The following is a 14428-nucleotide window of genomic DNA, read 5'->3' as shown; positions in this document are numbered from 1 at the left end:
GGAAAGGATTTCACAACTTTGAAAACTCATATTGTTTTATTTATTTAGCTTACAGACGTGGTTTGGGTGTAATTTTGTAGCAAACTACATAAAGGTTTTTACCTTATACCTAAAGAGGTTCAATGTGGCTTCCATTTGTGATTCGGTACACGTTCCATCTGAAGTTTCATTTGCTCTACAACGTCTTCAGACGTACGGGGACGACCTGAAGATTTGTTGTGCCTTACCGGACATCCAGTTTCAATAAAACACATATGCCACTGATAAATAGTAGGCCTACTGGGAGGATGTTTACCATACTTTGTACGAAAATTACGTTGCACAGTTGTCGCGGACTTGGACTCTTCAAAACCAAAACACACAGTTAGCACGCTTGGGGCTAGTAAAGTCAGCGATCTGCTTGCAGTGCTTGCAGTGGCTTGTTTCTGAACTTTTGTATTACGTGAATCAAAATTTGATGTATTTTGCTAGAAACTTCCACTTCGAATTATGGGTAACTGGATTAGACGGTTTTTCGTTATTATTACATATTTTTTCTTGAAACGCTGAGGATTCATTCACGAAATGTGTATGCTACTACAGACATTTTTTAAAAAAAAACGATATACAGAATATGAATATCTCTTATGGAAAGTCGATCAAAGTTTCGAAACTGAGTAAAGACATTTAGTGGTACCTCTTAGAAAATTCATTTCGGGGACCAAGGATTTTGAGTAACAATTTTCACAAAATGGTGAGTGTCTCCGAGTGCAAGGGAGTCATTTGACTTGGTCTCAACTTTTACAAAACAAATAAATAGGTATACCTTATAAATGGATTTCGGTAGGATGGATATGGGCTAAAGATTTTGCCTAACAATTTGCATGGATTATGATGAATCTACTGCTATGGAAGGTGATTTAATTCGGTCTTGACGTTGTGAAACATTACATAGAGACGATTGTGTGCAGCTTTCGGTAACTCTGACGAGGTATATATACACCTTAACTGTACTTATTTCTTCCCCCTTAAAGGCAGTGTTTTCTGCTAGCATATAATCATACTAATTGCGCATAAAATTATTCAAAAGTTTATATAAGAAAGTTATATTTATGTTGTCTATACTTTGAAGGTTGCTACACAAGGTAGGGTCATAATAATTAAAGAAATCAATGCTTACATAGTAACGACCGAAGACAATCAATAATTTCAGAGTGAATGTCACGCATATTTTCCCTTGTTTTAATGTCCTGGATTTGCTCCATATATCGTACGACCAATGTCATTGGTATTTAATTTCTCTTTAGATAATTTCTGAGTTTAACTTTCGAGTGGAAACGTTTACACAATATCTATAAACTCAAGCATTTTTAAAGTTTTTAATATTACTCATGACTCATTACCTAGATGTACGAGGAGCAATCAAAAAATTTCCGGAATGTTGTTGTAATTTTGGTGTTTGTGATGTAATCATAATTAATACAGTACAGTACAGTCCTTGGGTTGCCTAATCATTAATTTAACAAGGGAGCAGAGTACAAATAGGGTAGCTGAACGAAGGAATGTATGGTGATCAGTTTGGCGCTATGTTGCAGTTCGAGCAATACGCACACATCAAGTGCACGAGTAAAGTGAGGAAATCTGCCTCAGAGACTTTTAATAACCTTAAAAACAGTTTAGGACTCTTTGTCTCTTCCCAAAGCTAAAAATGGGTCTCAGAGGTACACTCATGCCCAAAATTATTGTCGCATGTCTATAAATATGTTGTTGTAGGAATATAATTTGATAACGAATTTATCCGGTATTTCTTATAATGTTAGTGTGTGTATAATCAGCAAAGACATGTATGTGGGAAATTTCATGTCAAAAGAGCAGTAAATAAGAACAATAAAAATAAAATAAAACTTTCTTATCCATTTAGCAACATTTTGTTTTACTCATTCTAATGTTCGTACTTATAATTCTTTTCCTATGAAATTTACCACAAATATACATTTCCTGATTATACACGTAGTATCAGTATTAAAAGTATCCTGCTAAATCATTATCAAATTATATTCTTACAAGAAGACAGCTATAGATATGAGACAATCATTTTGGACATGAATGTACGCGTTTCGCCAACGTAGAAGAGATTGAAACCTACATGGCGGCTGAACTTCGAAAGATGCTAAAAAGATGACTTTTATCGATGTTTCCAATACTGTAATGAGCGGTGGAGCATGTGTGTGTTTCGATGGTATCTGCTTTGAAAATGGTTAAGTAAATGAATACTTATATTGTGGTAATAGAGCTACAACGAAATTCCGGGAACTTTTTGACTCTCCCTTGTATTTGGCAAACAGAGTGTCGTTTACTAATGACTCGTTTCATTTGGTAATTTTTTGTATTCTTGAGATTTTTACAGGTATAATAGCAGTATCAGTTCTCACTGTCAAGTATTTTTCTCTCCCGATTACAATCTGCCCTAAGTCAGTGCGGCGTATCATAAAAATGGCGATATTACTCCTTCGTGGTTATACAGGGTGTGTCAAAAGTCCCCTGATATAGGGTAACTTTATTATTACCAGAATTACAACAAAATGTAAGATTGAAAACCTTCTCCAAATACAATGTTTTCAATCTAAAGTGAAGGATTTTTTTTAAAAAAATCAAACGAGCCGTTTGGGCTGTAAACTCTTTATGCGCCCAATGTTAAATGACAATGCAACGTTGCCATTTATATGGGTTCATAACATAAGTGAATGAAGTCACCGTTTGAAATGTGGGCTGGCTATCGACACTTTAACGTAAAAGACAGTAACTTCATTGATTTATGTTGTGGGTCCGATTTTAAAAATTCCTTCACTTTAGATTGAAAAAATCATATTTGGAGGAAGTTTCCCTTCTTACATTTTTCTTTTACTCTGATAATAATAGAGTTGCCTAATGTCAGGGGACTTTTGAGACACCCTGTATGTTTAGCGTAAACGCTTTCTGTCCGGGAGATCCAGATTTCTTTTTTTGTCTTAAGATGTATTTCTCTTGTTCTATATTTTTATATATATAATTTTACTTGTATTTCAAATCTCCTGTCAGTGTTTCGCAGCCAGCAAGGGAACTGTGATGTCATTTAAACGCCAGAGTTAAATGCAGGTCCAGTTTAGTTTAGTTGATTTTGGGGTTTATCGTCCCATTCAGCACCGATGCTACATGAGATATGGACCTATAGCTTAAAGTGAGATCCGAATCACATGAGATCCCACCGAGAGTAAAAAACTACACATTCAGCTAATTGCATCTATTGATATCGCAAATATGTATGGGTTTTGGATTTCAGTGCTCTAGAGATTGTTTGGGAAAGCACTTTTGTTTACATGTACAGTACTTTGAAAACAAGTGATCTTGGTGTGGATTGATTGGGTATATCTAGACAGTGTTGCTAGCAAAAATAAAAAATAATATATTTATCGAAAATTCTAAAATTCTAATAGAAATGTGTAATTCTAAAAACTGCTGTAATTACATTCATAAGCCTGAAAACGATATATATGTTCGTGGAAGGTTTTATCAGGCTTATGAATGTAATTACAGCAGTTTTTAGAATTACACATTTCTATTAGAATTTTAGAATTTTCGATAAATATATTATTTTTTTATTTTTGCTAGCAACACTGTCTAGATATACCCAATCAATCCACACCAATATCACTAGAAAGAGGGTTTCATTATAAGTACAAAGTGCTATGATTTGTTTTGTTTGTATAAAATGCAATCAAGTCTTTTCAAATATTTTGTGCATTCACTGTCTGAACAAAACTAAAACAAAATACTAGTTAATATAGTTATTAATTTTTTTCTTTATCTCCAGAACAAAAGATACTATTGAACTGAAATGTTGGCATAGAGCTTCATGCTGATCAGGGTAATTTTGAGATTTTTTGTTTCAGATTTCTTATGGTAGAGACAAATTTTAAGGAAAATGTGAAATTGCAGTAGGGAAATTTAAGCAGCTTTTCCTTTCTTATTCTCAACAGAAACATATACTGATAAACAGGACTAGCTCGGGAGAGTAATGTTTCCTAAGTAGGAGCGAAATAAACAGTTCTGATTGGTTGTTGTTATATATTTCTTGCCAGGCTGCCTTCAAATAGCAGAAATCAAACGCTTACTTTATCAGCCCTCGTGGCCGAGTGTGCTAGTGATACGTGTTTGTGACGAATATCGCTATAGGCGTAGGTTCAAACACAGCCTCTAAGTTTTTTTTAAAAAAAAAAGAAATTTCATAACACTTTTTTTTATTATTAAAATAAGGTGAAAATAATATTCAAAAAATAAGATTTACTTAGTTTTGTGCAGATAAGTAGTAGTAGTAGTAGGAACGAGTTAGAAGCCCCGCAGGGCTCATATAAATTTTGTGACCCCCATGATATAAATTTTGTGACCAACTAAGAAAAAAAAGTGGCTAGGATAGCGCGTAAAACAGCTAGCTAGACTAGCGCGCAAAAGAAACACTTCCGAAAGCATTACTCTCCCGAGTGGGTCGTTGATAAACACGTACTTGCGTTTGAAGCCCTATTTAGTAACAAACGAAACAAATGCCGATATATATATATATATATATATATATATATATATATATATATATATATATATATATATATATATATATATATATATATATATTGTCCCTCTAATCAAACTACACTAGAAATTAAAACATTAAAGTAAGCCTCAATGAAATCATGAAAATGTAACCGTCAACAAATGATAAAATAAATAAATAAATAAATAAAATAAAACTTGATTCTTAAATAGTTTTATTCGTTGAGATTACTGTATTTTGTATCCAGAAAAAATCATTTATACCGAGTTATTATTATTATTATTATTATTATTATTATTATTATTATTATTATTATTATTATTATTATTATTATTATTATTATTATTATTAACTGATTTAATAAGAGTCTCGTGTAGTGAGATATTTATTTCCTCAGAAACAAGTTAAAGATGAGACCCATCAATAATTAATAGTTCTTGCATTTGTAACATGTCATTAAATAGTTAAGTTGTGAATTTTCTAAAATGATAATTACACTGTGCAACATGAAACCTGTCCTTACATGAAAATATGTTTTCCGTATGTATTTTTGCATGAGAAAATCGAATCTGTAATTAATTTTTGTGTATCACATACCAATTTTGTGAAAAATTGAAAAGTTTGAAATTTTGCACATTGAAATGGCGTATTTTTACGGGTGGTGAGAAATATAATTAATAATTGGTTTGGTAGAAATTTAGAGAACTTTTTCAGCTGCGAAGCTATATGAGACGTGGTTCTACAATTTAGGGTGGAAGCCGAGCAATCGTGTCGTTTATTGTTCTCCTACCGGGAGTCGAACCCGAGATCCCATGCACCGAAGGCTCGGGTGCTACCCACTAGACCAGCGGGGAAGGCAAGAATGTCCTTAAGATAAAAATTGTTGCGTGTGTAGTACACCTTAAAATATACTCTCATTGGAAAATCATCCAAACGACAATTTTTCTTCTTTACAGAAAGAATACACTGTTCTCATCATCCCCCAATTTTCTCCTACCTCATACGAGTCTTTTTCTATGTTATAATAGGGAGAACTAGTTTCTCATATTTCTCCTCATTATCTTCATTTAAGATAGTAGTCCATTGATATCTAATAATAAACGAGTTCAGATTTGTGTTGCCTACATCTGATTCCATATGTTCTAGCATTTGAGTAATTTTTCGTTCGATTATATTGTTATTTGCTTAGTGGTGTTTCGTTAGAAGTGATCTGATTTGCCACGTTTTGTATTTTTGTGGTAGTGCATCTGGGTTTCAAGAAAATGTTGAATAAATGTACACATTTAGTTAAAAAGGCTTATGAACTGTACTTTAGCTGTAGGGTTGAAGACTAGGGTAAGTCTTGGGTCCCGCATATATGTTGCACTACGTGTTCCAGGAATTTGATAAACTGGCTGCAAGGAAAACGTAGTTCCATGAAATTTGCTGTTCCTATGATTTGGCGCTAACAAATAGATCATGTACTGACTGTTACTTTGCTTGACAGATGTAAAATAGTTTTCCTCTAAACATCAAATTCAGTACTCTAATTCAAAGTAAGCTATTCGAACAGTTTCCCACTGCGATCTTCCAGTACCTAAAGCTACAGAACATTACACTATTGATTCAGGAGATGATACCTCAGACTTTCCAAACAACGGGAAAAGTGTACAGTTTCACCCATCTGCATCCCAGTCAACGTCACCTTACTTAATCACACAAGAAGAGCTTAACCATCTTATACGAAACTTAAATCTTCCTAAAAGAAAAGCAGAAGAGTTGGGCTCGAGGCTTCAAGGTTGGAATCTTTTAGCTCAAAATAGTAAGATCAGTTTGTTTATAAAACGACAAAGTCATTTTGAGGACTAGTTTGTTTGCAAAGATGTTGATGGCTTATTTCAGTCTTTGGGACATGAACATAATCCCACCGAGTAGCACTTATTGACAGCTCGAAACTAAGTCTGAAGGCACTGCTTCTCCATATTGGATATGTTAATCCATCTGTTTCTGTAACATATGCGGCTCATACGAAGGACATATGAAGTTATGAGTGCTATGTTGAACTTTATTGAATATAAAAAGTTCAAATGGCATGTGTGGGGGACTTGAAAGTTTTGGTATTCCCACAGGAATGCAACAAGGATACCCAAGTATTGTTCTTTTTATGTGAGTGGGACACCGTGACAAAGTAAACCACTAGGTCCCTAAATACTGGCCTCAAAGACAAGATTTCATTCGTTGCACCTGGAACATATCTCGTAAACCAATTGTGAACCCTCAAGATGTATTTTTGCCACCATTACGTATCAAACTTGGGTTGATGACGATTTTTGTTAAAGCACTAGATAAAGAAGGTATTGCTTTCACGCACCTTAAGGAGCTATCCTCGAACTTAAGGATCAGTATATGTTGGTCCACAGATTAAAACAGTCATCCAGGACGAACACTTTGAAACTAAACTCTCTGAAATTGACAAATTAGCTTGGCTGTTATTTAAACCGGTATGTTGAGAATTTCTTGGAAATATAAAAGCTGAAAATTATGAAGCTATTATTAGTGACATGATGCAAAGTTTTCAACTCATGAGATGCAACATATAATTAAAATTACACTTTTTGCACTCACATCTTGACTTTTTCCCTCAAAACTTCGGCGTAGTAAGTGATGAACACGGAGAACTGTTTCATCAGGACATTGTCGCATTTGAACAGCGTTACAGTGGAAAATGGACTGAAAGTATGTTCTAGAATATTCCTGGTCTATCGTCAGAGAGGTTCCAGGAGATGTCTACTAGCGTAAGCGAGTAAAGAAAGTATTTTAAAGGGTAAAGCAACATAATTTAATGTTAGTATAATACGCCTTCCCAGCCTACATTAGATAGCAAATATACGTAAATATGTACATTTCGTATAATGTGTTGTGGGTCTGCCCAACAGAAACGTGACGTGATGGAACATTTTGGTTTCCACCAATGAATTCAGTACCTGTCATTTAGTTAAAATCACATAATTGCATTTGAAGGCCAAAAAAAAGAAAGTTTAAATTTGTTGCACAGTGTTATAAATCTATAAATCATAATTAGCCTTGATTTTTCTGTTATTAAATGAAATAATAAGTTTTCGGCCTAATTGTGATAATAATATGCTCATTGAGATTTAAATTCATTTCAAGAAAACTTATGGCTCTCTATAACTCTGGCGGTACCTATTGAAATGAAAATTTTGTTCACGTGCAGCGCTACCTGGGATAGTCAGATCACAGGCTGCTATCAAATAGTAAAGAAAACAATTATCTTTTGTGCTAAAATTGAATCTTTTCAACCTATTCGGTTTACCAAATTAAATTAAGTGTTGGTAGTGTATGTGATATTTGTGGAATTGAAAGTTTATTACTGTAAATGCCTTGGATTATAATTGGAATAATCATCACATTTTTAAAAAAAATTAGTTATATTCTTCAAGTGCAGGTATATAAAGTGGACTAGCCTTTGGCTAGCTGGGGCAGAGACCCAAGTCTGCTTGGCGTTTGGCCTCGCATTTCTTATCTATCGGCCTTTGCATCGACAGTGAATTTCCTGAACTTGCTCTTCATATTTCCTGAATTTGCCCATTCCTAGGTTTCGCTTCCACACACTGTCTTTGCTCGGCCTATGGCCTAGCACCTCATGAACCCACAATTCTATCGTTTCTTTCCTTATTTCCTTTTTCTGTTTCTTTTCTTGGGATAAGGTTTTGCATCCCAAGAAAACGCCCATTTAAATAGTGTGGGAATTTCTTTATCCCCCTTTAGACCCCTAAAAACTTAAAAATACTCACCTTTGGCAGTTTTCCTGTCGGTCAGTTCCGGAAAGCTAAATAACGAATCATGCCAAATTTCATCATTCTAATCCTGCCGGAAGTGCCTAAATATTTTGGGGTGTAGAAGATGTCCCTTATAAATAACATGGGAAAGATTTTTCAGTTCCCCATAAAACCACTCTACGTTTGGAAATTTTTATTTCTGATGATTCACTTATGTAATGCTAACGAAAACGAACAAGCATACCGAGTTTCAAGATTTTATTCCAATTCTAAGTACCTAAAACATGAAACTATAGATAAAAAAAAGCCCATTTAAATAACATGGAGAAATTCTTCATCCCCTCTTTAGACCCCTAAAAATTAAAAAAAATATTCACATTTGTCAATTTTCCTGTCGGTCAGTTCCGGAAAGCTAACTTACAATCATGTCAAATTTAATCATTGTAACCCTACAGAAAGTGGTCAATAATTTATGTCAGCTCATGTACGTAGTTTTATATATAGTTAATATACTATCTGATTTAACTTTATTATTTGACTATTGTAGATCATAGATTACCTGGCCTGCTATAGAGCATTATTCTTGTAGATATTGGATTTAATAAGTTCCAACTTTTGTTCAGTAACTGAACTGTATCAACATAAGTTAGCTATTTTCTTATTAGCGGAGGAATTATATCCTCCCTCCTCGCAGCGTGCACCTTTAATTTTGTCTTTACAGAGGCAAGGTGTGCGTGTAACGTACTAGTATTCTTTTAATAATAATAATGATAATTACAAAAACTGGGTATACAGTACAGGCTTAAAAGGTAAATTCTTCAATACGACAAAACTACCAGATTATAAATTTTAAGAAAGTGCGAATATACAAGTTATAAGGAAATATTTAGTCATAAAACCTCAAATTACAAAGAAGAGAATTTGTTCTATATTTTCAAACCGTCAAATAACATATATTGAACATGCTACTGTTGAAGAATTTTCTCAGTGTTCTTTGAAGTGGTGATTTCAGAAATAACGTTGCGCATTTTAAGCATCAACCTTTGATTTTAATTATAAGTGTATGTGTGATAAAAGTCACTGATCACTGTGCACTAGATTATAAACATGAATTGCACTATTCTGCTTTAAATACAAAACTGCATTTGTTCTGATTGGGGATATAATGTGCATACGTGTTCTATAACCATTTGCCTGGTTGCCAGCGAAATGAAAATGCTTGCTAAACATTCCACACTGTTCCTTGTCAATTGTGTTGATACCAACCATGCTGCATAAGTGAAATTTCCATAATCAAGTTACTAACAAGTTGTTGTATCTTGTATATTATTGTGAAAATGCTGCGCTTTCTTGTTCCCATGGTTTTCAATGCGCGAAGTACAAAGTTGAACTTTTTTAGAAGTGGCAGTGACACAGCAATCACAGGAGACTAATCATACGTTCTGGTCACTAGAATACACTTCATCAACAAAATCTACTAGTAGTACAGTATCACTTGTGTGTTATAGAGTCCACAGTAAGCATTCTTTAAATGTGACATTATTTATATAATTAATTGTCAAAATCATTCACCGATTACGCTGTGAGCTAAAATTGGTATATTTCATTTAACAATGATTTGAATGAGGCCTTCGAATCAAGAACTTAAGAGCAGTTGCAAATACCATAATTACCAAACTGTATCTCCTGTTATGAGAAGCTTCTACTAATTCAATATTCAAGGAATAAGAAAGAACATCGTTTCTACTTTTCTCTTAATCTTTTCAGTGTTAGTGTAGTAAATTTCAAATGAAAGTATTATGTTTCTTTAAAAATGGATATCTTATTATTCTCTCATCTTCCAAAATATAGGTTGATTAGTTAATTAACCTATTACTTTTTATAATTGTGTATCTGAATGTCAATATATTTACAAATATGCATGTTTTTGTTGTACAGACATATCATTTCCATCCGACAAATGAAATCGGTATAGGTAAGCAATGAACTTTGTCTACAGAATTGAAGATTACAGTGGCAAGTGGGAAGAGCAACTACATGTAAGTGTACTTACAATTATGCAATTTGATTGTTCTATTTTTCTAGTTATTTGTCTTTCGTAAATTTCTTAGTCAATGGCGGTGAGACAAGGGTTATATTTGAAAATATTGGTAGTGACTGACCAAAGAGTTTATCATGTGTCCCCAACAGGTGGATAGGGAGAAGATCAGCACATCTGTCTCAATCGATCGAGTGGTCTTCCAGGAGTGATTATATTTCATCTTTTGACAGTGTGAGGTATTATTAAGCAACATGCATCGCAACAAAGATAGAAACAATTAAACAGCTGAAAGGCTCTATGAGAGTGGAATTTACAACGATCAAAAAACCTATGACACATAAAGTTTCACTCAGAATATGGGGTGACATTATTTCAATCTGTTACCACGATTACATACACATTGTTACCCTGTATATTTAAATTTACGTATCATCATATCTATAATGAATTTTCCAATGTCTAGCCTAGTACGTGAAATATGATTTGACATTTGCCGTAAAAGCATGGTTATAGTAGATTACGAATTTGAACGCAGCTTGAAAAAATCCAGATCCTTCTAGCGTAGCTTATACAGATAGAATATTTTTTGTAATAAATGGATAATAATAATAATAATAATAATAATAATAATAATAATAATAATAATAATAATAAAACTATGTAGCGAATTTTGTCTTTAACAAAATAGCAAAAATAGTCAATGGTAGTTTTGCAATCGAAAGACTTTGGAATCCAATAACAAGATGAAACATTTAAACACAGCTCCTAGGGGCACCTCCTTTCCCTTCTAGTTTCCTTCCTATTATTATTTATGAGTTTTGATTCTAGTATAAAGTGGTTGATTTCTGAAACTTTTTCGAACAATTACTGGGTCCGGCAAGAAATCTTATCACTGATAGGGAAGGGTTTGAAATACACTTAATACTGAAATACACTGGTTTAATGTACACTTTAACTTGTAAACCAGAAATGTTGATACATATGACCCTATCAACCATTGAGTTCATGTCTTGCAGTATAGAGAGTCTCACCGCAGAAATTCTTTGTTGAAGGTCATGTATATCTTGCTGTTGTATTGCAGACACACTCTTCTCTACCATCCCCCATAGCCAAAAATCACATGGATTGAGATCTACCGATCTTGGCGCGCATGGTAGTGAACCACACCGGAAAATCCATCGTTAACCAAATGTCCTACCAGATAACTACGAATGTCCTAGTGGTAGTGTGCGGGCGTGCCGTCTTCTTGAAACTAACTGCGTGCGATAACAGCTATAAAAGGTCGTTTCTCACTTAATGAGTTAAAATACCCAAATAGAAGGCACTAATTACAGTTGCAGTGTTATATAAACTATTCCCAATTAAGAAACGCCATACCATACATTTATCTTCGGAAAATCCCACATGCATTCCCTTACTTCATGTGAATGTTCAGTAGCCCAAATCACACAGTTAGGTGTGTTAATTCTACCACTGACATAAAATATTGCCTCATCAGAAAGGAGAACACAGTAGAGATGCGTCGTTTCACGTCATTTCCACTAATATTTCGGCATTTTTACGCATGAGATTTTACTGAAATCAGAAAGTACCAGCACAATCTGAATGTGATATCGTTTAAACCCAAATCATGATGCATGATTCGTCGAAGAGATAGTCCTGGTATTCTTGTTTTACTTCGTAAATGAGAGTGTGACTTTTTCGGGTAATTAAACATGGCTTTTTGCATCCTTATGATGTTATATTTAGTACTTTTGGGCCATTCACTGCTATCTTGGTAGTTATTGGTCGCAGACTCAGTTTGTTCCAACTCATCATATACTTGCCGAATAGTTAACCTACTTGAGGGATCTTTGTAAACACATTCTAAACTTGTTTCTCACTACTGAAGACGATTGATACACTTTTATTCATGCTACAATCTTCTTTCGTTCCTCAAGATAGAATCATCCGGCCATTTGTTATGTGAAAACGCAAAAGAAAATATCCCATGTCGGTAGTAACATCTTTTACTGGGTCCTGTACATAGCGTGTAGAACGTAATTGCCAGCAGCTGTTTACTTAAGAGAGGTTCATTTCATGGAATAAGCAAAATGCACAGAAAACTGACCTTAACACTGGTAAAACCGCTCTGTTGGCCAATATGAGAAATAACTTTTTTGAATTATTATCCTCTTTTTGTCCTATATCTGTATTCAACTTTGTTTTATAGACATTGATATTGCGTGAAAATGAAACAAATTAACGTTTTTCAAAATTCAATATCACCCAATCCTTCAAGTTTGTGTTTTTGTTTTTCATTACCTACTTTTAAAATGTATTTTGTTATTTATGTATCATAATATCTTAATATTTTTCTACACCGCGGCACAGTATTTCTTAGGTAGTAGGCTGAGGCAAAAATGAGGACTTGAACGAGGTTCTTGTTTTACCTCAATCACCCAATGTTCCTCCGATTCGTCACTTGCAGATCTTATGGTAGTTTCGATTAATGTTTATACGTTGAAAATTAGCTACCGTAATTGTGCATCATGATATCTGATTATACATAAAGGAACCTAGTAAATTTCCCTACATCGGAAAAAGAATCGCTTTTCATTGATTTCGTTTCGCAAATCATGATTGTAAATTGGATGACCACTAACTTGGACACTAAATATCTATACATAATATTTCATACTACGCTCGGATGTTTTACAAAGCTTGTTAACCTTTATTAACATACCAAGTTCGGCAAAGGTCAGATGGGTTTTATCCATGGTGATTAAGTGAAATTTCTTCTTTTCATTAAATCCAAACCCAAATTTATTACTCTTGTTGGGTGTAACTAATGTTCTGTGTGCCATAACATTTCATGTACACAATGTCTACTACCAAATTAAATTTGATAAAGATCGAATTAGTATCGTCGATAGCATATCACATATAATGACGTTTTACTAAGTCTAACTCCAACTTTGATTGTCAATAACCTAGGAACCAAAGGCCACACACCACAATATTTCATGTGTACACTAAGCTCGTTACGTTTTATCATCATTTCAATTTTGGTCAAGATCGGATAAGTTCCATCAAACGCGTTTCTATGAAATTTCTTAGTTTCACTGAATGTAAACTCAAATTAGGTGACGAATAGCTCAGAAACTTAGATATGTGCATCATGATATTTCATATTATGCTCGAATGTGTATAAAGCTCACCAACTTATACTACCATACCAAATTTGGTCAAGATCGAAGGCTTTTATTGATGGTGATTTACTGAAATTTCTTCTTTTCACTTAATTCCAAACACAAAATTTGCTAGTCAATAACGTAAAAACCAATGTTCAATAACTTAAAAAATCAAGGCCTACACACCAAAATATTTCGTAACCACTAAGTTCATAACTACAAAGTTCCTGAAATTCTATCACCATCCCAGTTTTGCTCACAATCGGATGAATTTCATGCATCACGTACAGTAAGTACTTTTGATGCTGACTTTTAGAAAAAAATGAAATGAAGGACAAAAAAATAATTTAATTTGTTTTATTTCTATTCTTTTAATTTTAAATAGAAAATTTGTCGTTAGTAAATTTTAATTCCAACTTTCTAATTTTTGGATCATACTATCACATCATAATCTTAAAAAATTACTAAGAAGTGGATTAGGTTAAGTTAATAATTATCTCTTTTATTACTTTCATCACAAACAAAATTTTCTAGACCAATAACATGATTGTTTGAATTTATTCTCGCAGGAACATACAAGTATCAATATAATGGTTATTGTGAAACATAACGAAGCTGGGTAATGGTCGGGCTATTCTTGCCTATGATGATCTTAAACAAATAAAAGTATTTGTAAAAGTCAATATATCGTATAAATTTGAAGTTCAAGCATTAAACGTTTCATTTGAGTAAAAATATTGTATCAAGTCACATAAAGAACCCTGAAAACAACGCGTTGTTGTTGATATTCTGTCAATTTAGACTATTTTCGAACTTGCAACAATTTCAGTATAAGGTGCTTCATGAACCATACTACTCGAATCCTTGTTGA

The sequence above is a fragment of the Thermobia domestica genome, chromosome 2 (genome assembly GCF_964235325.1).
Source record: "Thermobia domestica chromosome 2, izTheDome1.hap1.1, whole genome shotgun sequence".
Lineage (NCBI taxonomy): Eukaryota > Metazoa > Arthropoda > Insecta > Zygentoma > Lepismatidae > Thermobia > Thermobia domestica.
This window is presented reverse-complemented; position numbering follows the sequence as displayed.